Source organism: Balaenoptera acutorostrata, chromosome 11 (genome assembly GCF_949987535.1).
Source record: "Balaenoptera acutorostrata chromosome 11, mBalAcu1.1, whole genome shotgun sequence".
In the NCBI taxonomy this organism is placed as follows: Eukaryota; Metazoa; Chordata; class Mammalia; order Artiodactyla; family Balaenopteridae; genus Balaenoptera; species Balaenoptera acutorostrata.
In genome coordinates this window covers 55266138-55292602 of record NC_080074.1, presented here as the reverse complement: position 1 = coordinate 55292602, position 26465 = coordinate 55266138, and the positions used below count along the sequence as shown (strand labels likewise).

At 37.3% G+C, this 26465-nt stretch overlaps 1 long non-coding RNA gene across 1 annotated transcript in view; it reads left to right on the top strand.

The window, feature by feature from the left end:
• The first annotated feature begins 4353 nt into the window (after positions 1 to 4353).
• Positions 4354 to 26465, top strand: part of LOC130709269 (uncharacterized) — a 32686-nt gene continuing 10574 nt past the window's right edge. The window contains exons 1-3 of the long non-coding RNA XR_009009790.1: positions 4354 to 4739; positions 11919 to 12146; positions 16615 to 16691. This is a non-coding gene — a long non-coding RNA (uncharacterized LOC130709269). The remainder of the gene's footprint in view (positions 4740 to 11918; positions 12147 to 16614; positions 16692 to 26465) is intronic.

The window sequence follows — 26465 nt, the reverse complement described above, 5'->3', positions numbered from 1 at the left end:
TAATAGCCCAAAATTGAAACAACCAAAATGTCTCTCAATAGGTGAATAGTTAAACTGATATATGCAGACTATGGAATTCTACTCAGCAGTAAAAAGGAAAAAAACTATCTCTTCATATAACAACTTCACTGAATCTCAAGGGCATTGTACTGAGTGAAAAAAAAAATGCAATTCCAAAAACTCATACTGTATAAATTCCATATATATATATATATGGTTCTCAAAATGACAAAATTACAGAAATGGAAAGATTAGTGGTTGGTGAAGGTAGGGGTGTAATTATAAAACAATAGCACCAGAGAGGTTTTTGTGGTGATGGAATAGTTTGCTATCTTGACTGCAGTAGTCATTACACAAATCTATACATGTGATTAAATGATATAGCACTACATATACACACCATATTAATGTCATTTCCTGTCAATGTCATTTGATATTGTACTATAATTGTATAAGATGTAACCATTGAGGTAAACAGGATGAAAGATGCATAGTGCCTTTCTGTATTACCTTTGCAACTTTTTATTCTATAATTATTTCAAATTAAAACATTCTCAAAAATTAAAGATATAATCACTCAATGAACCTGAAGAGTGATAAACAGAAGTTATAGAATCTGAAGGACAGCAGCAGGGAAAGATTTTTAAAAGAAAGAAAGAGAAAAAAAAGAGCATAGCATCAAGGATCTATGGAACAATATTTTAAAAATCTAACATACTTGCCCCTGGAGTTCCAGAAAGAGAGGATAAAGAGATTGGGGCCAAAACAATTATTTGAAGAAATAATGCCCCAAACATCACAAATTTAATGAGACATACATTTACAGAGGCAAAAAATTTGATGCACCCCAAACAAGATAAAATAATATTTAGACACATTTTAATGAAACTACTGAAGACTATTTTGTAAAAAGATTTTTAAAAATCTTAACAGAACTAGAGAAAAATGAAACATTACATATGGGGAAACAATGATTGGGATGCTCTTGGATTTCTCATCAGAAGCCATGAAACCCAGACAATGGAAGAACATCTTTAAAGTGCTCAAAGAAAAGAGTGGTCAACACAGAATTCTATGTCCAGCAAAAATATCCATCAGAATAAATAAAGATATTCTGAGATGAAAGAAAATTATGAGAATTCATCAGCAGCAGATTGATTTGAGAATACTTAAAGGAAATGATTCAGGCTAAAGAGGAATACCAAAGAGAAACTTAGAAGTTGAAAAATGAAGGAAAAGCAACACAAATGGTAAAGATCTGAGTAAATTTAACAGTCTGTTTTTCTTCTATTAGATTCTTTAAAATATGCATAACTGATGAAAGCAAAAAATGATTGGGATGTAGTCAATGGGTCTCGCTGACACATGTTGCTAAGTGTGTAAAGGATTGCAAGACCCTGACAACTTTTTCATCCAGGTCATTTCTCAGGATTGTTTTTGCAGCTGGAAAGTATGAAAGGTGAGGTAATATTTTCCATCACATAAAAAGCTGATCTGCTTACTGATTGCCATAAAAGTGGTAGACCCCTTAAAGCTCCTTTCCTGTGGCCCCAAAATCCACTAATTTTGCAGGCTTCATCAGGCCTTCTGCATTGCCTTGTGGGTCTTGTGGCTCAGATAATCAGCATAAAAATACTCTTGCCTCTGCTGTCACCATAAGTTTCAGAGTCTAGTGTGCATGTCTACTGTACATAGTCTAGTGTACCTTACCTAGGATTCTAGTGTGTTCAGTATCCATGAAATGGTAGCATGCTAACTTAATAGCTTGAAAGTCGATTAAAATAAATCCCCTCTCAAAATTGTAACACTGCCTGGTAGGAATATCAATATATGTAGATATATATGACAACTATAACATAAAGAGGGCAGGGTAAAGCAACCTACATGGTTGTAAGCCTTCTACATTTCACTTGAGGTGGTAAAATATTAACCTGGATATAGTGGGAAAGGTTGGGTATGTGTAATTTAATCTATAGAGAAACCATTAAGACAAAAAAGAAACCCAAAAGATTGCCAAAAAGCCAATAAATTAAAATGGAATATGAAAGTATCCAAATAATAGAAATGGAGGTAAGAAAGAAGATCAAAATACAGAGGAGACAGCCAGTAAACAAAGTAGAAGACTTCAACCAACTATATCAATAATTACATTAATATAAATGATCTAAACATACCAATTAAAAGATAGAGATTGTTAGATTAGATGGTGTTTTAGTTTTCCGGGGCTGCTGTTAAAAAAGTACCACCACCTGAGTGGCTTAAACAACAGAAATTTTCTTACAGTTTTGGAGGTTAAAAGTCTGAGATCAAGGTGTGAGCAGGGTTGAGCCTTCTGAGGGCTATGAGGAAGAATCTGCTCCCCTTCTAGCTCCTAGTGGTTAGCTGGCAATCTTTGGTGTTCCTTGGCTTGTCTGCATCACCCCAATCTCTGCCTCCATATTCACATGACATTCTCCCTGTATGTGTGTCTTTCTCCATTAACCCACTTTATAACGACACCAGCCATACTGGATTAGGTGCTTAACCCTACACCAGCATGGTCTCATCTTAACTAATTATATCCACAAAGACCTTATTTCCAAATAAGGTCACATTCTGAGGTACTAGTTAGGATGTCAACATGTGAATCTGGGGGGACACACAAGTCAACCCATAAACGATAAACTCACAGATGATAAATTCAAGTCCTAAACATATGCTGCCTATGAGAAACTTGCATTAAATATAAAGACACAGGTGAAATGTAAATGAAAAAGAAAAGATGTGCTGTGCTAACACCAATCAAAAGAAAACTGGAGTAACTATATTAATTTCAAAGTGGACAAATCTACAATTATAACTAAAGATACCATCACCCATAACTGGTAGAGCAAGTAGACCGAAAATCAAAAGGGATATAGTAGCCATGAATAGTGCTACCGACCAAACTGACCTGATTGACCTTTATGGAATACTCCACCTAACAACACCCAAATACACTCTTTGCAAGTATACATGGAACATTTGCCAGGATAGACCATATTCTGGGCCATAAAACAACCTTCAGGGCATTTTAAAAATTTAAATCATACCAAGTATGTTTTGTAAACATAATAGAATTAAAACTAGAAATCAATTTTTTTAATCTGGAAAATACTTAAATATTTAGAAATTTTATAACCTACTTCTAAATAACCTAAGGATCCAAGAGGCAGTTACAGGGGAAATTAGAAAATATTTTGAATTGAATGTAAGTGAAAAAGCATAACATACCAAAATGTGTGTGATGCAGCTTAAGCAGTGCTTTGGGGAAATTTGGAACATTAAATGTTTACTAAAGAAGAATAGTGTCAAGTCATCTAAGCCTCTACCTAGAGACTATAAAAAAAAGAGCAAATTAAACCCAAAGCAAGCAGAAGAAAAGAAATAATGATAAGAGCAGAGATTAGTAAAATGAATAACAGAAAAACAATTGAGAAAATAAAACCATAGGGCTAATTCTTTGAAAAGATCAATAAAATTGATAAACTCTAACAATAATGATGAAGAAAAATAGAAAACCAAAATGACCAATTTCAGAAATGAGAGATGACATCACTACAGAGTATACAGATATTAAAAGAATAAGAGAATATTAACAAACAACTTGATACCCATAAATTTGACCTTAGGTAAAAAGAACAGATTCCTTGAAAAAAGAAAAACTAAAAGGGCTAACTGAAGACAAAATGGATAACCTGAACAGTCCTATAGCTACTAGAAGAATTGAATTAGTATATAAAACTCTTCCAAAAAGAACTCAGGTCCAAATGACTCCACTGGTGAGTTCTACCAAACACTTAAGGAAGAAGTAATACTAATTACACACAAACTTTTTCAAAAAACAGAAGAGAAGATATCCTAAATCACACAGCCAGCATTATCCTGACACCAAAAACAGAAAAATAAGAATACAAGAAAACCACAGACAAATATCTTTTATGAACCTAGACACAAATATCCTCAATAAAATATTAGCAAATTGAATCTAACAATATATAAAGATGTATTATCATACACCATGAGCAAGTGGGATTTGTTCTGGGAATGCAAGGCTAGTCTAACATTCAAAAACCAATCAATATAATTCACCATTTTAACTAACTTGAAAAGAAAAATTATATTGCCATCTCAGTAAATGCAGAAAAGGCATTTGACAAAATTCAGCACACATTCATGAGTTTAAAATCCTTAACACTAGTAACAGAAGGGAACCTCCTCAGTTTTGCAAAGGACATCTACAAAAAGTCTAGTCATTATCATACTTAACAATCAAAGATTCCACAGTTTCCCCCTAGGATTAACAAGGCAAATGTTGGGAAAGGCAGTCTAATGTGCACTGCCTGTTGACCCCCCGCCCCCACCCCATCTAGTTTCAGAAGAACAGGGCTTGGGCCTGGAGTACTTCTTTACCAAGAGATAAGGAACCCATATGGTCAGTGCCAGATTTCTCACCTTGTATGGGAATATCTTCTTTTTCAGACTCAATGTGTATTCCTTTGTTCTGCTTAAGTATTTATACTCAATGCGTCAATGACTCTCAGGCACTCTCCAGCCTGCGTTTATTTCAGACTCCACGGAGGAGGAAGAGGTGTCCTTCTACTACAGCACAAGAGGGATGCATGCAGGCTAATTGCCCTGTGTTGGCTGCCTGGTGGGACCCACTGGCCATAGGGGACTGATGCACACAATTGGAGCTGATCTTTCTATCTCTTCTCCATGTAAGTAAAATTGTTGTTCCACCTAGTGTTTGACTGTGTTATGTTTTCCTTGGCAACTCCATTACCAAGTATAGTGGAATGGAAGTGAGTGGAAGTATTTGGACTTCTATTCCTGGTGATTTGCATAGTAATGATCTTTCTATTCTCCATGTTGTTGGAGTCCTCCCCTGACATTGGTAACCAGTGTTCAGTGTTCTGCCTGACATCAAGGATGTCTCCTCTCAATGTGCCCACATGTTGGAGGGTCGAGCCAGGGTAGTAAATCATGAAAAAGAAATAAAAGGCACATAGATTGGAAAAGAAGAAATAACACTGTCTGTATTCATAGAGAGCATAATTGTCTACATATAAAATCTCAAAGAATATCAAAAAATAGTACTATACATAGTTTAACAAGATCGCAAGATTCAGTATAAAACATCAGTTGTATTTCTCTATATAAGGAATGAAAATTGGAAATCATTTTTAAAAGTACCATTTGTAAAAGTTTCAAGCATAAATTCAAGAATTAATCTCAGAAAAACGTGCCAAAACTATATGGTGAAAACTATAAAACACTGATGATCTGTGACCCAATTAAATAAAAGAATATATCATATTTATGGATATGTTAATATTGTTAAGCTGTCAATTTTATCCTAAGAGATCTATAGAAGCTACACAATCTCAATCAAAATCCCAGCAAAACTTTTTATAGAAATTGACAAGATCATTATAAAATTTATATAGAAAATCAAAAGAAATAGCCTAAGAATTTTGAATAAGAACGAAGTTGGAGGGGACTTCGCTGGTGGCACAGTAGTTAAGAATCTGCCTGCCAATGCAAGGGACACGGATTCAATCCCTGGTCCAGGAAGATCCCACATGCCACAGAGCAACTAAGCCATTGCACCACAACTACGGAGCCTGTGCTCTAGAGCCCATGAGCCACAACTACTGAGCCTCTGTGCTACAACTACTGAAGCCTGCACACCCTAGAGTCCACGCACCACAACTGCTGAGCCCACGTGCCACAACTACTGAAGCCTGCATGCCCTAGAGCCCACACACCGCAACTACTGAGCCTACATGCTGCAACTACTGAAGCCCACGTGCTCTAGGGCCTGCGTGCCACAACTACTGAGCCTGCGTGCTGCAACTACTGAAGGCTGTGCACCTAGAGCCCGTGCTCTACAACAAGGGAAGCCACTGCAATGAGAAGCCCGTGCACCGCAATGAAGACTAGCCCCCGCTCACCGCAACTAGAGAAAGCCCGCACACAGCAACGAAGACCCAACGAGACCAAAAATAAAAAATTTAAAAAAAAAGAACAAAGTTGGAGGGCTCACACAACCTGATTGTAAAACTTACTATAAAACTATAATCAGACAGTGCAGTATTGGTAAAAGATGGACACAAAGATCAATGGAACAGAATAGAGTCCAGAAATAGATCAATTGATTTGATCAATTGATTTTTTACACAAGTTTAATAGCAATTCAATGGAGAACAGATAGTCATTTTAACAAACAGTGCTGGAACAATGGAACATTCCTATGCAAAATAGCAAGCCCCAACCCATAACTTACACGTTATGCAAAAATTAACTCAAAATGGATCACAGATCAAAAGGTAAAAATCTAAAACTATAAACTTTGGGGAAAAACAAAGAGAAAATCTTTTTGACTATGGGTCAGGCAAAGATATCATAGTTATGACAGCTAATGCATAATAAGAAATGAAAAAATTTGATAAATTAGACTTTACAAAAATTGCAAAACTTCTGTTCTGCAGAAGACACTGTTAAAGAATGAAAAGGCAGTCCACAGACTGGGAGGAAAATCTTTGCAACTGATATATCTGGTAGAAAAAAACTTGTACCCAAAATATAAAAAAGAACTCTCAAAACTCAACAGTAAGGAAGGAAACAACTCAATTTTTTTAAAAAAGGGCAAGAGATTTGAATAGGTATTCCACTAAAGAAGATATATTGATGGCCTATAAACAGATGAAAAGATGCTCAACATAAATCATTAGAGAAATGCAAATTAAACCACAGTGCGATACCACTATAGACCTATTAGAACAGCTAAAGTAAATACCAAGTTTTCGTGAGGATGTGGAGCAGGTGGAACACTCCACTACTAGTGGGAATGCAAAACGGTATAGCCATTTTATACAGTAATCAAAACAGTGTGGTACTGGCACAAAAACAGACATACAGATCAATGGAACGGAATAGAGAGCCCAGAAAAAACCCACATGCCTACGGTCAATTAATCTTTGACAGAAGAGGCAAGAATATAAAATGGGAAAAGGTCTCCTCAGCAAGTGGTGCTGGGAAAGTTGGACAGCTGCATGTAAATCAATGAAGTTAGAACACATCCTTACACCATGCACAAAAATAAACTCAAAATGGCTTAAAGACTTAAACATAATATATGACACCATAAAACTCCTAGAAGAGATCATAGGCAAAACATTCTCTGGCATAAATTGTACCAGTGTTTTCTTAGGTCAGTCTCCCATGGCAATAGAAATAAAAACAAAAATCAACAAATGGGACCTAATCAAACTTACAAGCTTTTGCACAGCAAAGGAAACCATAAACAGAATGAAAAGACAATCTACAGAATGGGAGAAAATATTGGCAAACAATGCGAGCGACAAGGGCTTAATTTCAAAAATATAGTAACAGCTCATACAACTCAACAACAACAAAAAAACCCAATCGAAAAATGGGCAGAAGACCTAAATAGACATTTCTCCAAAGAAGATATACAGATGGCCAACAGGCACATGAAAAGATGCTCAACATTGCTGATTATTAGAGAAATGCAAATCAAAACTACAATGAGGTATCACCTCACACCAGTCAGAATGGCCATCACTAAAAAGTCTACAAATAACAAATGCTGGAGAGGGAGTGGAGAAAAAGGAACCCTCTTACACTGTTGGTGGGAATGAAATTGGTACAGCCACTATGGAAAACAGTATGGAGTTTCCTCAAAAAACTAAAAATAGAGTTGCTGTATGATCCAGCAATCCCACTCCTGGGTACATACCCAGACAAAACTATAATTTGAAAAGATCCATGCACCCCTATGTTCATAGCAGCACTATTTACCATAGCCAAGACATGGAATCAACCTAAATGTCCATCAACAGATAAATGGATAAAGAAGATATGGTACATATATACAGTGGAATATTACTCAGTCATCAAAAAGAATGAAATAATGCCATTTGCAGCAACATGGATGGACCTAGAGATTATCATACTAAAAAGTAAGTCAGAAAGAGAAACACACCATATGATATCACTTATATGTGGAATCTAAAATATGACACATGAACATATCTACAAAACAGAAACAGACTCACAGACATAGAGAACAGACTTGTGGTTGCCAAGGGGGAGGGAAGGATTGAGAGTTTGGGATTAGTAGAGGCAAACTATTACATATAGGATGGATAAACAACAAGGTCCTACTGTATAGCACAGGGAACTGTATTCAATATCCTGTGACAAACCATAATGGAAAAGAATATGAAAAAGAATATATATGTATAACTGAGTCAGTACAGAAGAAACCAGCACAACATTGTAAATCAACTATACTTCAATAAAATTTTTTAAAAAAAGAATAAATTGAACAGAGCAGAAGAAATGGTATAGCCATTTTGGAAAACAGTCTGACAGTTTCTTATAAAGTTAACCATACAACCCAGCAATCCCATTTCCAGGTATTTACTTGAGAGAAATGAAAACTGGTTTAATTAATAGGCTCATAGAATTCATAGTTGTATACACACAAAAAGTTACTTTTACTGTGTTATACCTAACTATAAAAAAAAAATTTTTAAAAACTGACCAGAAGAACAAACAAAAGGTTTGAAGTTTCACTTTTGAATTCTATCTATCACACACTTAAGGAAGAAATAACACTAATCTTACACAAACTCTTCCAGAAAATAAAGGGAACACCCTCCAATTCATTTTATAAGGCCACTTGATACTAAAACCTGTCAAACCCAATAAACATAAATGCAGAAATACACACACACACACACACACAAAGTTAGCATAGGACTCCAGCAATTTACAAAAATAATTGTACATCATAACCAAGTAGGGTTTATCCCAGAAATGCAAGGTTAGTTAAAAAATCAATGAGTTGTTGCTCAATGTATATGGAATTTCTGTTTTCCAAAATGAAAAATTTCCTAGAGATCTGTTACAGAACCATACGCTTCACATATTTTGATGGTCTCTCATTAAGTGTGTAAATATTTAAAATTGTTATAACTTCTTGCTGTATTAAACTTTTATTAATGCATAATGTCTTTCCTTGTCTCTTGTAGCCTTTTTTGATTTAAGTCCATTTTGTCTGGTATTAGCATAACAGGAGTGGTTCTTTTGGTTACTATTTGCATGGAATATCTTTTTCCATCCTTTCACTTTAAACCTGTTTGTATCTTTGGATCTCAAGTGAATCTCTCACGGACAGCATATAGTTGGATCATGTGTATTTATCCATCTGGCATAATACCATCCTGGCAATCTCTGTCCTTTTCATTGGAGAGTAATCCATTTACATTTAAAATTACTACTGATAAGGAAGGACTTACTTCTGTCATTATGCTATATACTAATTCAATCTCCTTACTAGTAATCAGTCTGTTCAGATTGTTTGTTTCTTCATGATTCAAGCTTGGTAGGATGTATGTTTCTAGGAATTTATCCATTTCTTCAAGGTTTTTAATTTGTTGGCATATAATTGTTCATAGTAGTTTCTTACAATCTTTAGTATTTCCGTGGTATCACTTGTAAGGTCTCTTTCATTTCTGATTTATTTATTTCAGTAGTCTCTTTTTTTCTTGGTGAATCTAGTTAAAGTTTGTCAATTTTGTTTATCTTTTCAAAGAACCAGCTCTTAGTTTCACCGATCTTTTCTATTGTCTTTTTAGTCTCTGTTTCATTTATTTCCATTCTGATCCTTATTTCCTTCCTTCTAACTTTGGGCTTAGTTTGCTCTTTTTTTAGTTCCTTGAGGTATAAAGTTAGGCTGTTTATTTGAGATCTTTCATTTTTCTTAATGAAGGCATTTGCCACTATAAACTTCCCTCTTAGAACTGCTTTTGCTACATTCCTTAAGTTTTAGTATGTTGTTTCCATTTTCATTTGTCTCAAGATATTTTTTGGTTTTCCCTTTGATTTCTTCTTTGACCCATTGGTTTCAGGAGCTTGTTGTTTAATCTCCACATATTTGTGATTTTCCCAGTTTTCCACTTATAATTAATTTCTAGTTTCACACCATCATGGTCAGAAAACATACTTGATATGATTATAATCTTCTTAAACTTATTAAGACTTGTTTTGTGGTCTAACATATGATCTATCCTAAAGAATGTTCCACATGCGCTTGAGAAGAATATTCTGCTGCTGTTGAATGGAATGTTCTGTAAATGTCTGTTAGGTCCATCTGACCTAAAATGTAGTTTAAGTCCAACATTTCCTTATTGATTTTCTGTCTGGATAAACTATCTGTTGTTGAAAGTTGAAAGATTTAACAAATTTTTAAGCTATAATAGAAAACTAACAAGAAATTTCTCCCCTGAGACTGTTTCGGGTCCTTTAAACCACTCTGATCCACCTCTGCTATTAGTTCTCCTTTAGTGATCAAGTGTAAGAAGCACTGGATTGATGAAGTTGGTTCTCTGCTATAGTTATGTCACCTCTGATAAAATTATTCTCCAGCAGGCAGATGACTTACATGGAAAGATTGGTACAATACTCCCAAAGATATTTTTTTTCCTTTATCTCTGCTCTGCCCTCTTCTTCACATCCTTTGAAGAGGCACCTTGCTGCTGGTTAAAAGTGTGAACTGTGGAGTCAAACTTCGTGGGTTGAAATCCCAGCCCCACCACTTAGTGGCCTCGGGAAATTTAACTTAACCTCTTCCTGCCTGAGGCTTCTCATCTCTAAAGTGGATATAATAGTGTTTATTTTATAGGATTATTATAAGGACAATATAAGAATAATAGTAAAAGGCTTAGGTCAATGCCTGTGTGTGCCAACTTAATTGAGTTCCTATTTCCTATGTCTGCAACGTACTGTGATGTTAGTATTTCTGATATAAATTTGTCTCTCAAATAGAGGTGGGAGGAGTCCTTGAAAGAATAGGTCTTGTCTCTCTTCCTCCTCTCTCTCAGTCCCTCTGCAACTTTTTCTCTGGCTCCCTCTCATTCTCTCAACAAATATCTACTGAGCACCTTCTATGTACCAGGCACTATTTTAGGCTGATGATTATATTTTGAATCAGAAAAGCATTTTCCCTCTCTTTTTACAATATAATGAAACAAATCAGTACTTGAGCAGGCTATTGCAGTGCAGTAAGGTGGAAAGAGGGAGGGGAAGGCAGGAACACAAGGTGTTCTGTGTCTATCTATTCTTTGTGTTTCTGTCTCTCTGTTTCTGTCTGACTCTGTCCCTCTCTTCCTCTGTGTCTGTGTGTACGCCTCTGGAAGGAAATTAAGAGATTTCCCAAAGTACAGGAAGAACTTATTGTATGAGTACAGTTAACCTGGGATAGTCTGGTTGTAGCCAATTCTAGCCAGCAGGGGGCAGGAGTGTCCAGCTGTATAAATCAGTGCAGTTAAATGTTTCTAAGACCTACTTTTAAAAAGTGCTTTTTTTAAAAAAATTTTTATCGGAGTATAGTTGATTTACAATGTTGTGTTAGTTTCAGGTGTACAGCAAAGTGAATCAGTTATACATATACATATATCCACTCTTTTTTAGATCCTTTTCCCATATAGGCCATTACAGAGTATTGAGTAGACTTCCCTGTGCTCTACAGTAGGTCCTTATTAGTTATCTACTTTATACATAATAGTGTGTATATGTCAACCCAAATATCCCAGTTTATCCCTCCTCCCCTTACCCCCTGGTAACCATAAGTTAGTTTTTTAAAAAAAAAGTTCTTTTAATTTGTTCTTTGGAATTCTTTCAATTTTTAAGCTGTATAATTGTTACATAGCAAAAATGACGATTGGTATTGTCATGTTAAAACAATTCCAATTTGGCAAATTGGAATAAGTTTCTACTGATCATGAATGTTGATTTTGTTCTCACACAAGGATTTAGCCTCTCCTTAGACCTCCAAATAACAAAATTTTCTGCCTTTTTATATTCAGCAGATAATTTCAACTGGAGACAGGGATGGATGGAAAAACTTACACTCCAAAGACATCAGGCCTCACCAGCAATCTTGGGCTTCTCATTTAAATTCCCTGAGTTTTTACTGGAGAAGTTTGCAAAGACCAGGATGAAGGCTATATTGGACTGCCCAGGGAACCACACTCTTCAGGGACTGTGGACATTAGGAAGACATGTGCAGTTGACATTGAAAGGCTAAGCCAAGGGTATGACCTTGCTTTCTGATCTCTTGGCTTTCTGCACTCACAGCTGTCACAACAGGGGCCTTCCCAAAAGTCAGACCCACCTCAACTGTGTTAAAAAGTTGGGGTTCTTGAATGTTTCCAAGGAACTTACCTTTTATCCCTTCATTTGTTACTTGTTTTACAAAAGATACATTTTGAGTTTCTATTCAACATAGAAATTATCCTCTAGCACTCAAGGTGCTTTCTATAGTCTTTATTGGTGCTTTCTAAACATTCCTTAAAACAAACTGATTTGGTACAGAGAAGAATACTCTTCAATTTCCTTGTTTTTGTTATATAGTTTCTTCTTAATTCTAAGTATTTTATTTTTAATATTTAACAATAGTACATGTTGTATAAAAAAAATTGAAAAATACAAGATTGAAAGCAAAAATTGTCCAACATTCTACCAACCAGCGATAACCAGCACTCATATTTTGCTATACAACTTTCTGGTCTGGCTGTCTCTGTCTTTAAGAAAAGTGGAATCACACTGGATGTGACAGAGACTAAGAGTTGTCTCCCAGGATTTGTTCTCCTTTTCTTTCTATATAGTAAGATCCCAAGCTTTTAGCTCAGCATATGACCTCAGCTTGCAGGCTGGTGTGGCCATACAAATTAAGTTCTAGCCAATGGGCTACAAGTGCAATGATGAAAAGTTCTAGCAGATTTTCGTGAAGCAGGGACATACCCTTCCATCTCCTTCTCTTCCTTCCCCGTAGTTAGAATGCAAACATAATGATTAGAGCTGGAGTAGCCAGCTTAGACTGCAAGAAGCCCCGTGCTGAATGTTGCAGAACAATCACATGCAAGGAGCCTGTGTCTCTGATTACCCTGGAACAACCATCCCAAGCTGGAATTCTGTTTACATGAAGGCAAAGTAAACCTCAATCTTGTTAAAGTCACTTTTTTTGTGTATTTTTGTAACTCAAAGCCACACTTCATTCAAACTAATATGCTAGATCTATATGTAGTTCTATAATTACATTCAAATATCCAGTCTCTTTTCTTTATGTATATATAATACAATAAGTATCATCCTACCACATAGCTTTATTGCTTAAAATAGGGGAGCAGTGCCCATGTAAATAGCTTTGAAAATACGGTTTTTAATGGCTGCATAATATTCTATTGTGTCATAGTTTAACCATTCCTGTATTTCCCCCAACGTATTACTCTTATTTCTAATGAGGAAGAGGGAATCTCCTTGTATATAAACCTTTGCACACATTGCTAATAATTTTAGGAAATAGTCCTACATGTGATTAGTTTTTATATTTTCACTTTTATCTACTGTTGGGATTTTATTGTTATTTTTAGAAAAAAAGTATGTAGTGTTTGATACTTATAAAAGAATATTTGTGTGATGACTATGTAAGTTTAAAGAAGAAGAAAATAAACACCATGGAACCCTTTATCCAATCTCAGAACTCAACCACTATCAATATTTGAAGCTGCATGTGGGCTCCTCCCTAGTCTTAACCCCTACTAACCTCCAGAGAAAAATACTGTACTCAAGTTTGTTGCTGTCATCTCGCCCTTTTTTGTTGTTATTTGTCTTACCACATATACGTCACTCAGTTCCTGAAGCCAAAAGTATTGGAGTCACTCTTGAACTCTTATTAGTCTTACCCCTCACATCCAATCTGTCAGCAAATCCTGCTGGCTCTGCCTTTAAAAACATATCCGAATTCACCACCACAGCAACATTCTATTCCAAGCCACCATCTCTCACCTGCATTACCAATGAAGCCCCCTAACTTGGTTCCCTGTTTCCATCCATGCCCCCTTCCTGTCCACTTTCAATACAGCAGCCCGAGTAATTCCATTTAAACCTAAGTCAGATGGTGCACGAAGTCAGGTCTTTGCACAATGGCTCTCTATCTCAGAGAAAAACCCTACAATATCACATGGTTGGTCCCACCCCTCCCTCTCAACCTTGCTTCTCTGAACACACTCAGACCTTGGGGCTTTTGTATTTGCTGTGTCTCCTGTCTGGAAGGCTCTCTCCCCAAATCTCTGCACAGCTAACTCCTCGCTTCGTTCAAGTCTTCCCTCAAATATATCTTCTCAGAGACGCCTTCCCTGGCCACCCTACCTAATTAATCTCCCTACCACTTCCTAGCCCCTTCCTTTAAGATTCATTTTCTACTGTGTAACATGTTTAATTTACTTATCTTGTTTGTTGTCTGTTCCATCACTTGAAAGTAAGCACCATGAGGGCAGGCTTTTTTGTCTTTTGTGTTTACTGCTGCCTCTATCTTTGGTGTCTAGAACTCTGCTTGGAATATAGTAAGTACTCAAAACACATTTGTTGAATCAAAATTGAATTGAGTGTATATATTCTCATACCATATATTGTTTAGCTTTGTGGCTTCTGAGTTTTATGAAAATGGTATCCTCCTCTACATCTACATCTATGTCTTGCTTTATCTACTCAATTTTTTTTTACACATTTTTAAAATTAATTTATTTATTTAATTAATTTATTTTTTGCTGCGTTGGGTCTTCGTTGCTGCACGCGGGCTTTAGTTGCGGTGAGCAGGAGCTGCTCTTCGTTGCAGTGTGCGGGCTTCTCATTGCAGTGGCTTCTGTTGTTGCAGAGCACGGGCTCTAGGCGCACGGGCTTCAGTAGTTGTGGTACATGGGCTCAGTAGTTGTGGCTCACGGGCTCTCGAGCACAGGCTCAGTAGTTGTGGCTCAGGGGCTTAGTTGCTCCACAGCATGTGGGATCTTCCTGGACCCGGGCTTGAACCCGTGTCCCCTGCATTGGCAGGTGGATTCTTAACCACTGCACCTCCAGGGAAGTCCCTCTACTCAATATTATATGTCTGGTTTACCCATGTTTGTCTGTATGACTGTAATTAATTCATTTTCACCACAGTTTGATATTTTGCTGTCTATGTCATTGTTTAATTAGCCATTCTTCTCTTGATGGACATTTACGTTGTTTCCTTGTTGATTTATATATACTTATGCACAAATGTGTATATAAACATTTATATACATTTACACATATGCCTCTGGGATCTTGTTAGCATGTCTGTGGGATAAATTTTACAAACGGAATTTTTGGAGTAAAGGATATTCCTGTTTTCTTGATTTTAAAAAATTATTTTTAACTGTTATATAAAAATAAACATTAGATTAAACATACCACCTTAACCATTGTAAAGTATACAGTTAAGTAATATTAAATATATTCGCAGTGTTGTAAAACAGCTCTCCAGAAGTTGTTCATCTCGCAGAGCTGAAAGCCTATGCCAATTAAACAACAACCCTGCATTTCCCCCTCCCTCCAGCCTCTGGCAACCACTATTCGGATCTTCTATTTCTGTAAATTTGACTAGTTTAGATATGTCATAAGTGGAATCACACAGTATTTGTCTGTTTGTGACTGGCTTATTTCATTTAGCATAATGCCCTCAAGTTTCATCCATGTGATAAATATGCATCTTTTTTTGTACCATGTTGTCCTTTTTGTTCCACTTCCTGAGAGATTTCTCAACTTGATTTTCTATTTTTCTCATAAATTATTTTTCACTATACAGTTTCTTTTTACTTAAAAAGGTGAGCATAAAAACTAAATAATATCATAATTATGAAAACAATATACTTAGCAGGAATTAATTAAGTAAATACAGGGAATTCCCTGATGGTCTAGTGGTTAGGACTCTGCTCTTTCACTGCTGGGGCCCAGGTTCAAACCCTGGTCTGCAAACTGAGGTCTTACAAACAGTGCAGTGTGGCCAAAATTAAATTAAATACAAACATAAAATCTTGTATTTTTGACCACCTTTAAATATTTTAAAATTAATTTTATTGAAATATAATTTACATATAAAATTAACAAATTTTAGGCGTTCAATTCAATTTCTTTTGACAAATGTATACAGTTCTATAACCATCACCACAATCATAACGTAACATCTCACCCCAGAAACTTTCCCCATGCCCTTTTTTAGACAATTCTCTCCTCTTGCCCGTGGCCCCTGGCACCACTGCATGGGAGGGCATGGGAGCGTATTCTGAAATTACATTTACAATTTTTCTGTAGAGCTAAAATTATTTCAAATACAGGCATACCATGTTTTGTTGTGCTTGGCAGATATTGCCCTTTTTTTTTTTTTTTTTTTTTTTTTTTTACAAACAAAGTTTTGTGGCAACGCTGCGTTGAGCGAGTCTATAGGCGACATTTTTCCAATAGCATTTGCCCACTTCATGTTTCTGTGTCACATTTTGGTAATTCTTGAAATATTTCAGACTTTTTCATTACCATTATATTTGTTGTGGTGATCTATGATCAGTGATTTCTGATGTTACTATTATAATTGTTTTGGGGCACCAGAAACTGCACCCATTTAAGACAGTGAGCTTAATCGGTAAATGTCGTGTGTGTTCTGACTGCTCCACCAATTAACCATCCCCCCGTCTCTCTCCCTCTCCTCAGGCCTCCCGATTCCCTGAAGCACAACAGTATTGAAATTGGGCCAATTAATAACCCTACAATGGCCTCCAAGTGTTCAGGTAAGAGTTGCCCGTCTCTCACTTTAAATCAAAAGCTAGAAATGATTAAGCTTAGTGAGGAAAGCATGCTGAAAGACGAGATGGGTCAAAACTAGGCCTCTTGTGCCAATTAGCCAAGTTGTGAACGCAAAGGAAAAGTTCCTGAAGGAAATTAAAAGTGTTACTCCAGTGAACACGGGACTGATAAGAAAGCAAAACACCCTAATTGCTGATATGGAGAAAGTTGTAGTGGTCTGGACAGAATATCAAACCGGCCACAACATTTCCTTAAGCCTAATCCAGAACAATATCCTAACTCTCTTAAATTCTATGTAGGCTGAGAGAGGCAAGGAAGCTGCAGAAGAATAGTTTGAAGCCAGCAGACGTTGGTTTTTGAGGTTAAAGGAAAGAAGCCATCTCCATAACATAAAAGTGCAAGGTGAAGCCACAAGTGCTGAGGTAGAAGCTGCAGCGAGTTATCCAGAATATTTAGCTAAGATGATGAATGCTGGTGGCTACACCAAACAACGGATTTTCAATGTAGACAAAACAGCCTTGTATTGGAAGGAGATGCAATCTAGGACTTTCACTGTTAAAGAGGAGAAGGCAAGGCCTGGCCTCAAAGCTTCAAAGGACAGGCTGACTCTCTTGTTAGGGGCTAAAGTAGCTGGTGACTTCGAGTTGAAGTCAATGATCATTTACCATTCTGAAAATCCTAGGGCCTTTAGGAATTATGCTAAATCTAGTCCGCCTGTGCTCTGTAAGTGAAACAACAAAGCCTGCATGATAGCACATCTGTTTACAACATGGTTTACTGAATATTTTAAGCCCACTGTTGACACCTACTACTACTCAGAAAAAGAGATTCCTTTCAAATAGTACTGCCCATTGACCGCACCTGGTCACCCAGGAGCTCTGATGGAGATGTACAATGAGATTCATATTGTTTCCATGCCTGATAATACAACACCCATTCTGCAGCCTGTGGATCAAGGAGTAATTTCAACTTTCAAATCTTATTATTTAAGAAATACATTTCATAAGGCTATAGCTGCCATAGATAGTGACTCCTCTGATGGATCTGGGCAAAGTCAATTGAAAAACTTCTGAAAAGGATTCATCATTCTAGATGCCATTAAGAACATTCACAATTCATGGAAAGGAGTAAAAATATCAACATGAACAGGAGTTTGGAAGAAGTTGATTCCAACCCTCATGGATGACTTTGAGGGGTTCAAGATTTTAGTGGAGGAAGTAACTACAGATGTGGTAGAAATAGCAAGAAAAATGCAATTAGAAGTGGAGACTGAAGATGTGACTGAATTGCTATAATCTCTGATAAAACTTTCATAGAGGAGGAGTTGCTTCTTATGGATAAGTAAAAAAAAAGTAGTTTCTTGAAATAGAATCTACTCCTGGTGAAGATGCTATGAAAATTGTTTAAATGACAACAAAGGATTTAGAATATTACGTAAATGTGGTTGATAAAGCAGTGGCAAGTTTTGAGAGGATTGATTCCAACTTTGAAAGAAGTTCTACTCTGGGTAAAATGCTATCAAACGGCATTGCATGCTACTGATAAATCATTTGTGAAAAAGGAGTCAATTGATGTGGCCGACTTCATTGTTGTCTTATTTTAAGAAATTACCAGTCACCCCAGCCTTCAGAAACTGCCACCATGATCAGTCAGCAGCCATCAACATCAAGGCAAGACCCTCCACCAGCAAAAATACTATGACTTGCTGAAGGCTCAGATGATGGTTAGCATGTTTTAGCAATAAAGCTTTTTTTTATTTTTTAAATTAATTTTTTATTGGAGTATAGTTGCTTTACAATGCTGTGTTAGTAAAGCATTTTTCAATTAAGGTATGTGTACATTGTTGTTTTAGACATAATGCTATCGCACACTTAACAGACTACAGTATAGTGTAAACATACCTTTTTTTTTAACATCTTTATTGGAGTATAATTGCTTTACAGTGGTGTGTTAGTTTCTGCTTTATAACAAAGTGAATCAGTTATACATATACATATGTTCCCATATCTCTTCCCTCTTGCGTCTCCCTCCCTCCCACCCTCCTGATCCCACCCCTCTAGGTGGTCACAAAGCACCGAGCTGATCTCCCTGTGCTATGCAGCTGCTTCCCACTAGCTATCTATTTTACATTTGGTAGTGTATATATGTCCATGCCACTCTCTCACCCTGTCACATCTTACCCCTCCCTCTCCCCATATCCTCAAGTCCATTCTCTAGTAGGTCTGTGTCTTTATTCCCGTCTTGCCACTAGGTTCTTCATAAACATAACTTTTTTATGCATTGGGAAACCAAAAAGTTCATATGACTGACTTCATTGCGATGTTTGCTTTACTGTGGTGGTCTAGAACCGAACTTGCAATATCTTTGAGGTGTGCTGGTACAAAGTTTAGTGAAAAGAGAGAAAGAGTGAGTACAAGACCTGTACTCACCTGTTATTCATTTTGCTGTCCTGGAGCCACTTCATTCCATTATTTATCACCCAGAGATAGGGTGGCACCAGTATTAATTTCCTATTGCTGCTGTAACACAATTACAACAAATGTAATTGCTTAAAATAAGAGAAATTTATGATTTTAAAATTCTGGAAATACAAAGTCAGAAATGGGTCTTATGGGCTGAAGTCAAGATTTTAGCAGAGCTATGCTCCTTCTGGAGATTCTAGGGGAGAATTTGTTTCCTTGTCTTTTTCAGCTTCTAAAATTCATCTACATTCCTTGGCTTATGGTCCCTTTCTCCATCTGTAGGGCCAGCAACACAACATCTTCAAATTTTTCTCTCTCCCTGGCAGTCACATACCTATACTTCTGTTGCCGCATCTCCTTCTGTGACTCTGACCCTCCTACATCTCTCTTAAAACCCTTGTGATTATATTGGGGCCACCTGGATAGTCCAGGATACTCTTCCCAGCTGAAGATCCTTAAGTAACTCAATCACATCTACAACATTCCTTTTGCTGTGGAGGGAGTTACCAGGGGTTAGGCTATGGACATCTTTGGGGGAACATTTTTCTGTTTACCCCATACACCTGTGAAATTCTAGGAACGTTGGTTACATCCTAGGGTGGTCATGTAGTTGGGAGGTACCAGGATACCAATATGGCCCTACTTACAGTGTGAGATTTGTGAACCAAGTTTCTATCATACTTTGATCTGTGGGGAATGACTACAAGACACAGGGATGCAAAGCTGAGGAGAATTGCCTATTTTAATCTAATGCTTTGGCAGAGCAGGGGTTTGAATTTGCGATCTGATCAAAGGAACTGTATTTGAATGATCCAGGCAAGAGTGAGACTTACTTAATATGGATACTCCTAGTTCGTGACCAGAAACCTAGACAGAACCTAAGATGGAGAGATCACCCTCTGTAGCAATTGGAACCATCTGATACAATGACAACCTGCAGGGGCAGGTAGGTGAGGGAAATACATTGATTACTTAGTCCTGGGGAATGCCTAATTTCCATAAGCTTTTCCAACTATACTGTAGCAGTCAAGTTCGATGTTAGAAAGATGATGCTTTGGTTCAGTTAGAAGAAGGAGATGTTAAAGGCCCTTACTATCTTAAGTAAAGAATAAAGAATACTATTAATTCTGTCATTGGCTACCAGTGTCTGCTGACATAGGGGCTGAAGGGGAAAAGTACATTAGGTACGTGTGCAGTCAGTAAACGGGTAGATTGTGGTTAAAACACGTTCTTAATTAAGGGGGGCATCATGCTACCTACAACTACTGCCGAGAACAGGTGGATCCCATGGATTGTAGACAGAGGTACTGAGTGTGCTTAAGTGTAGGAGTTCCAGGTAGAGATGCTGATGGGTAGTAGACACCCTGATGAAAATAATCAGGGTCACATACAGTTGACTTTCAGGAATTTATCAGTTTGGGGCTTGGGCAATGGCAGAAAAGAGTTTTCTAGAAAAAAGAGTTACAGATTGCATAATTGACCAGTATATTATTACCGCTTGTACTGGATATTTTCCTTTTTCTCTTCTAAGTCCACTCTCCACTGTTTCCTCCCTTCTCAGTAATCTTGGGAATTGAATTTAATAGACTGCATCAATAAGATTCCATACTCTCAGGCTTCCTGTTGGGCTTGAGAGGCACTGGCAGGAGGGCAGAAGGAGGGAAGAGGGTAATGGCCAGGCGTTATTCCTCAGCTCCCTGCCTGCAAGCTCACTGCGGGCTAGCTCTGTCTATACACAGGCCACAACTCCTACAATCACAACTACTCTCATCAGGTTCCAGTGACTGGCCTTCTCCTTGTCTCTTCAAGGGGGAAGCAGTGGACAGGTTTGGGGGTGGATAAGAGCTCCTAATGGATTTTAGTCCAGGGTGTTTCACCTTCCCTTTTAAGGATTCTTTTAAGCCTGCCCAAACCTCTGTAAATAGCCCCTTTATTAAGCAATCCTCAAATACTCGTCTTAAGAGCGCCATCTATCTCTTGCTTGTCTCCTGACTCATACATCACGCAAACTAAGGAATAGATCCTCCACCATGGGAACTCCTTATGAGCCTGAGCAGTTCAGGGGTGGCTTGGGGTATTGAGGGGTGCTTCTGAATAATACAATTTAGTTTTTTGATTTAAAGGAATGCAGCAACCCCTGTGATGGGGAGATGTCCGTTTAACACCTTGGAATTCATCTATTCAATAAATAATTATTGAGCATATGTTATGTGCCAGGCACTGGTGATACAGCAGTGAAGAAAACAAACACCACTGCGCTTGTGGACCTCTATGCAGTTGGAGGAGATAGATGATGAGCAGAATACATAAATAAAATACATACCATATGTTAGATGCTACGAAGGAAAAATAAAGGCAGGGAAGAAAGATGGGGGAGTTGGAAGATGTGCAATTTTAAATTGGATGCTCAGTGAGAGCTTCAGTGAGGAAGTAACATTTGAGTGATGACTTCAAAGAGAGTTGGCAAAATAGTTGCTGGGATGTACAAATAGGATTCAGGATATGAAGTAGGTGCCTGAAACCTTACATATCAGATATTTGCAGGCTGAGAGATTTTGCTGTTTCTGTGACATTACATGAAACAAGCTCTTTTCCAAGGATACTCCAGCCAAATTTTCATTATAGCAGCTGTCAGCCGTAGCGCTGATGGTGCTGAGAATGAGCTGAAGGAATGTGGCCATGCTTGGCATCTTTTACAAAATTAGGCTGCAGAATCCCCCTCTCCCTTTCTCATCCTCAGGACTAGTATATTACAGTGTAAGAAAACTATCCTCTTCCCGTGCTGCTTCTTTTAATACAAAAAAAGTCTTTGAAGAGTCACCTGAAGAAGTGGCAGAAAAAGGAAGTGGTCAACAGCTGGAGACCTTCTGCTCTGGGGGCTCATCCCTATTTCCTCCCTTCCCATCCCCCAGCTTAAACTCACCGGGAAGAATAAAACCTAGGGCAGGGCTTTGGCCCATCCTGCAATACATGAGATCAGTGCAGGTAACTGATACCTCTGAGGAAATGAGGTCATAGGCCTGAATAATAATATACCTGGATCAGTTAGGAAGGATGTTCAGTTGCTGCTAGTAACAGACACACCTATTATGATACATAAGGATATATATTTCCCACTTAATGGAAATCTAGGGAAATAGGCAATCAAAGGCTAATAGAGCAGCTCTACAAAGGCATAAAGGAGCCAGGCTTTCTTCTCTACCATTCTTAGTGTTTCCACCCTTACCTCACAAAGTGGCTGCTTGAAAGTTCAACCATCGTATCTGCTTTCCAGGTAGGGAACAGGAAGAAAGGCAGGAGGGCCAGGACTGTACCTCAGCTGATCTCCCCGAAGTCCTATGTACCAACTTCCACTTAGTTTTAAGGTGATTGGGAAGTGATGTTTTAAGCATTTTATACTCTTACAGTAGTGTTTGTTACTTATAGGCTTTTTATGAGTTTTCTTATGTTTTAAGAAATTTATTTGGGGTTTGGGGTTGATGTGAAATGTATTATAACTTCCACTGGCTAGTGACTTCACTCAGAGCATCTCATCTTCAAAAATGGATTAATGACATTAAGCAGGAAATGCCTATATTAGCAAACTAAGTCCAATAGTGTCATAAAAAATTCATTATTATCAAGTTTATCTTAAGAATGTAAGCATAATCTATGTCAGAAAAGTCTGGCAATATAATTCCTCCCTAATATTCTAAAGGAGAATATCATATGATAAACTCAGAAGACTTTAATAATGATTACCATTTATGCTAATTTTAAAAAATCCTTAAAAAACATGAAATAGAAGGAAACTCCCTCATCTTGATTAATGTTTAATACAAAAAACGTAGAGCAAACTTTTTACTTAATGGAAAAAATTTAGATGCATTTGCTTTAAGATCAGGAAAACACAAGTTTGCTCACATTCATTTGTACTATTTTACATGGTTCTGCAGTACCTAGTAAGCTGTATAGGAAAAGAAAAAAAAGATGTAAGAATCAGGAAAAAAACGATAATGTTCTCACTATTTGTAGATGATGTGATCATCTATATAGAAAACTCAGAATCAACAAGCAAACTATTGGCACGAATGAGAGCATTGAGAAAAAGCACCAGAAAAAAGATGAATTGACAAAAATCAATAACATTTCTCTATATGAGTAATGATCAACTGGAAAACATAATTTAAAAGCAAATATATAAATATCTAAGAATTTAATTTATCAAATAATATAGAAATTACCTATGAAAAAATAGTTTAACCTTTATTAAAAGACATAGGAAAATACTCAAATAAATGGGAAAATATTTTACTTTTGAATGAGATAACATTATTATAAAGACATCTATTCTCCCCAAATTAATCCATAAATTCTGTGCAATATCAATAAAAATTCCAGCTTTATTTATTTATAAACTCAACAAACAGTCTGAAGTTATTTGAAAGAACAAAGTTTATCTTTTTTAGTTGTAAAAGAAGAGCCAAATGCAGAGGAGCACGTGGTAAGACATACTACAAAGCCATGGAAATAAAACAGTAAAGTACAAGAACAGATAAATAAACACTGGAACAGAATAGGGAGTTCAGAGATACAGCCATATATATTTGAGAGTTATTACCACAAAACAGGGAAAGGACAAACTAAACTTTTTCATGGATGGTTTGGGGAAAACTAGATCACCAAATAGAGAAAAAAATAAAACCATGTTCCTTCCAAATATGATAGTTGAATGTGGACCCTAAATATATTAAAGACTAAATGTGAACTTTAAATTCACAAAGATAATGGAAAATTATGTAGCCCCAGTTGTCCTCTTGCTGTGTCCTCAAATGGTTGTCTCTCTGTGTCAGTGTCTTGACCTCCTCTTCCTACAAGGATACCAGTCATATTGGATTAGGTCCTACCCATGTGACTTTAGTTTACCTTAATTACCTCTTTAAAGGTCCTGTCTACAAATGCAGTTGACCCTTGAACAAACTGGGCGTTACAGGTGCCGAGCTTCTGTGCAGTTGAAAATCGCGTATAATTTATAGTTGGTCCTCCGTATTAGAGCTTCCTCTGTATCCATGGAGTCAGCCAAGCTTGGATGGTGTAGTACTGTAGTATGTACTATCAAAGAAAAATCCGCGTGAAAGTGGACCCATGTGGTGCAAACCTGTGTTGTTCAAGAGTCATCTGTATCGTTGTGGTATTCTGTGGTGCTAGGGGTTAGGACTTCAACATATGAATTTGGAGGGGACACAATTCAGCCCAATAACACGCAGGGATAAGTCACAACTCCTAATCCAGTCATCCAGACATTTGTCTGTTGTAACACAGGTAGGAATTACTTTGGTTCTATTGAATGGGGCTCTTCCTGATTCTTTTCTGTTTGAGAAAGAGTCTTCCTGGACAAAAGTTATCTTGGCTCTTTAAAAAATATTTTTTTTAATTTAATTGTAGTAAAATAGGCATAACATAAAATTTACCATCTTAACCATCTTAAGTGTATAGTTCGGCAGTGTTAAGTGTATTCACATTTTGTGCAACCAATCTTCAGAACTTTTTTGTCTTGAAAAACTGAAATTCTATTCCCTTTAAACAATGCCCCATTTCCCCTCCCCACCAGTCCCTGCAACCACAATTATACTTTCTGTTTCTATGAGTTTGACTACTCAAGATACCTCATATAAGTGGAACCATAGAGCATTTGTCGTTTTATGGCTGGCTTATTTCACTTAGCATTATGTCCTCAAGGTTCATCCATATTGTTGCATGTGTCAGATTTTTCCTCCTTTTTAAGGCTAATAATATTTCGCTGTATGTATAAACTACATTTTTTTTTATTCATTCATCTGTGAATCCATTCATCCATTTATTTATCCCAAATGTCAATGGACATTTTGGGTTTCTTCTACTGTTTTGGCTATCATAAATAATGCTGCTATGAATGTGATGGGTGCACAAATATCTCTTTGAGACCCTGCTTTCTATTTTTTGGATATATGCCCAGAAGTGGTATTGTTGGGTTATATGGTAGTTGTATTTTCAATTTTTTGAAGAACCACTATATTATTTTCCATAGCCGCATCTTGGCACTATTGCAGTGCGGATTTAATCCTTGACTCTTTCCATTGAGAGGAACTCTTTCTGGCCCTTTTCTGTCTGGGTGAGAATTTTTCTGGATGGAAGTCTTCTTAGGTTTTTTTTTTTTTTTTTTGAGTGAGGATTCAATCCCTGACTCTTTCTGTTGAGTGGAATTCTTCTAGGCTCTTTTCTGCTGAGTCGAATATTACTCCTAGATCTTTCATGAGGTCTTTTTTTGTTTGAGTACTAGCCTAGACACGTGAGTAATTCTAACTCCACCAGGCTCCTCTCCTCCTGACTATATGCTCCATCACTATGGCACTAATACAGTCTAAGATCTCCAAAAATGTCAACATTTTTACAAAGGATAGTTTGGAGCTACAATATCCTCTCTCTGGGGTTCTTGGGATCTCCCCAGGCTGGTTCATCTATGGGAGGCCCATGCATCCTAAGGATCAAAAACCCCCTCTAGATAATGGTGTTGTTTCTCTTGGTATGAAGAAACTGAAAAGTGGCTTTCTCATTCTCACTTTAGTAGGGCCATTCAACAATCTCAATCAACTTTATCTGAAGCTGTTTAACCTCTCAAGGATCACCTGTCCTCCTCACCCATTACTCCTTCATCTATTCCAACCTTAAAGACACTCATACCTGCCTCCTTTTCCTCTCCTTATCCATCTGCTCCTTCAGACTCCTTCTTTTCTCTCTCTCCACCATGTCCTGACCTCCCTTGTATCTACCCACCCCACCCCCCTGCCAAACCTGGTCCACTTTGCTGTCTCCCCACTACCCTATAGTTACTCAAGACTTTGGCCCTACTTTTCTGGTACTTGGGTTCCAAGGAAGGAAAGTTGAAGGACTTCAATTGTCCCTTCTCAACAAGTCTTTTTTTTTTTTTTTTTTTTTTGGCCCTGCTGCATGGCAGGATCTTAGCTCCCCAACCAGAGATGGAAGCTGGGGCCCCAGCAGTGGAAACGCAGAGTCCTAACCACTGGACCGCCAAGGAATTCCCAACAAGTCATTTTTAAGCATTGGTCTCAATCTGCCTTAAATGAGATAAGAAAGGACTTTCCTGAACCATGAAAAAACAGAAAATTTCTACATAATTCGGATTAGTTTTAGAGGCATATTCTCCAGGGCTTCCAGACCTTTATCAATTAGCCAAACTTCTTGTGGGTCCTGGAGATGCCAGGATCCACTTATAGTCTGAAAAAGCCTAGGTCAATCATAGGGCTAAGGAGAGTGGAG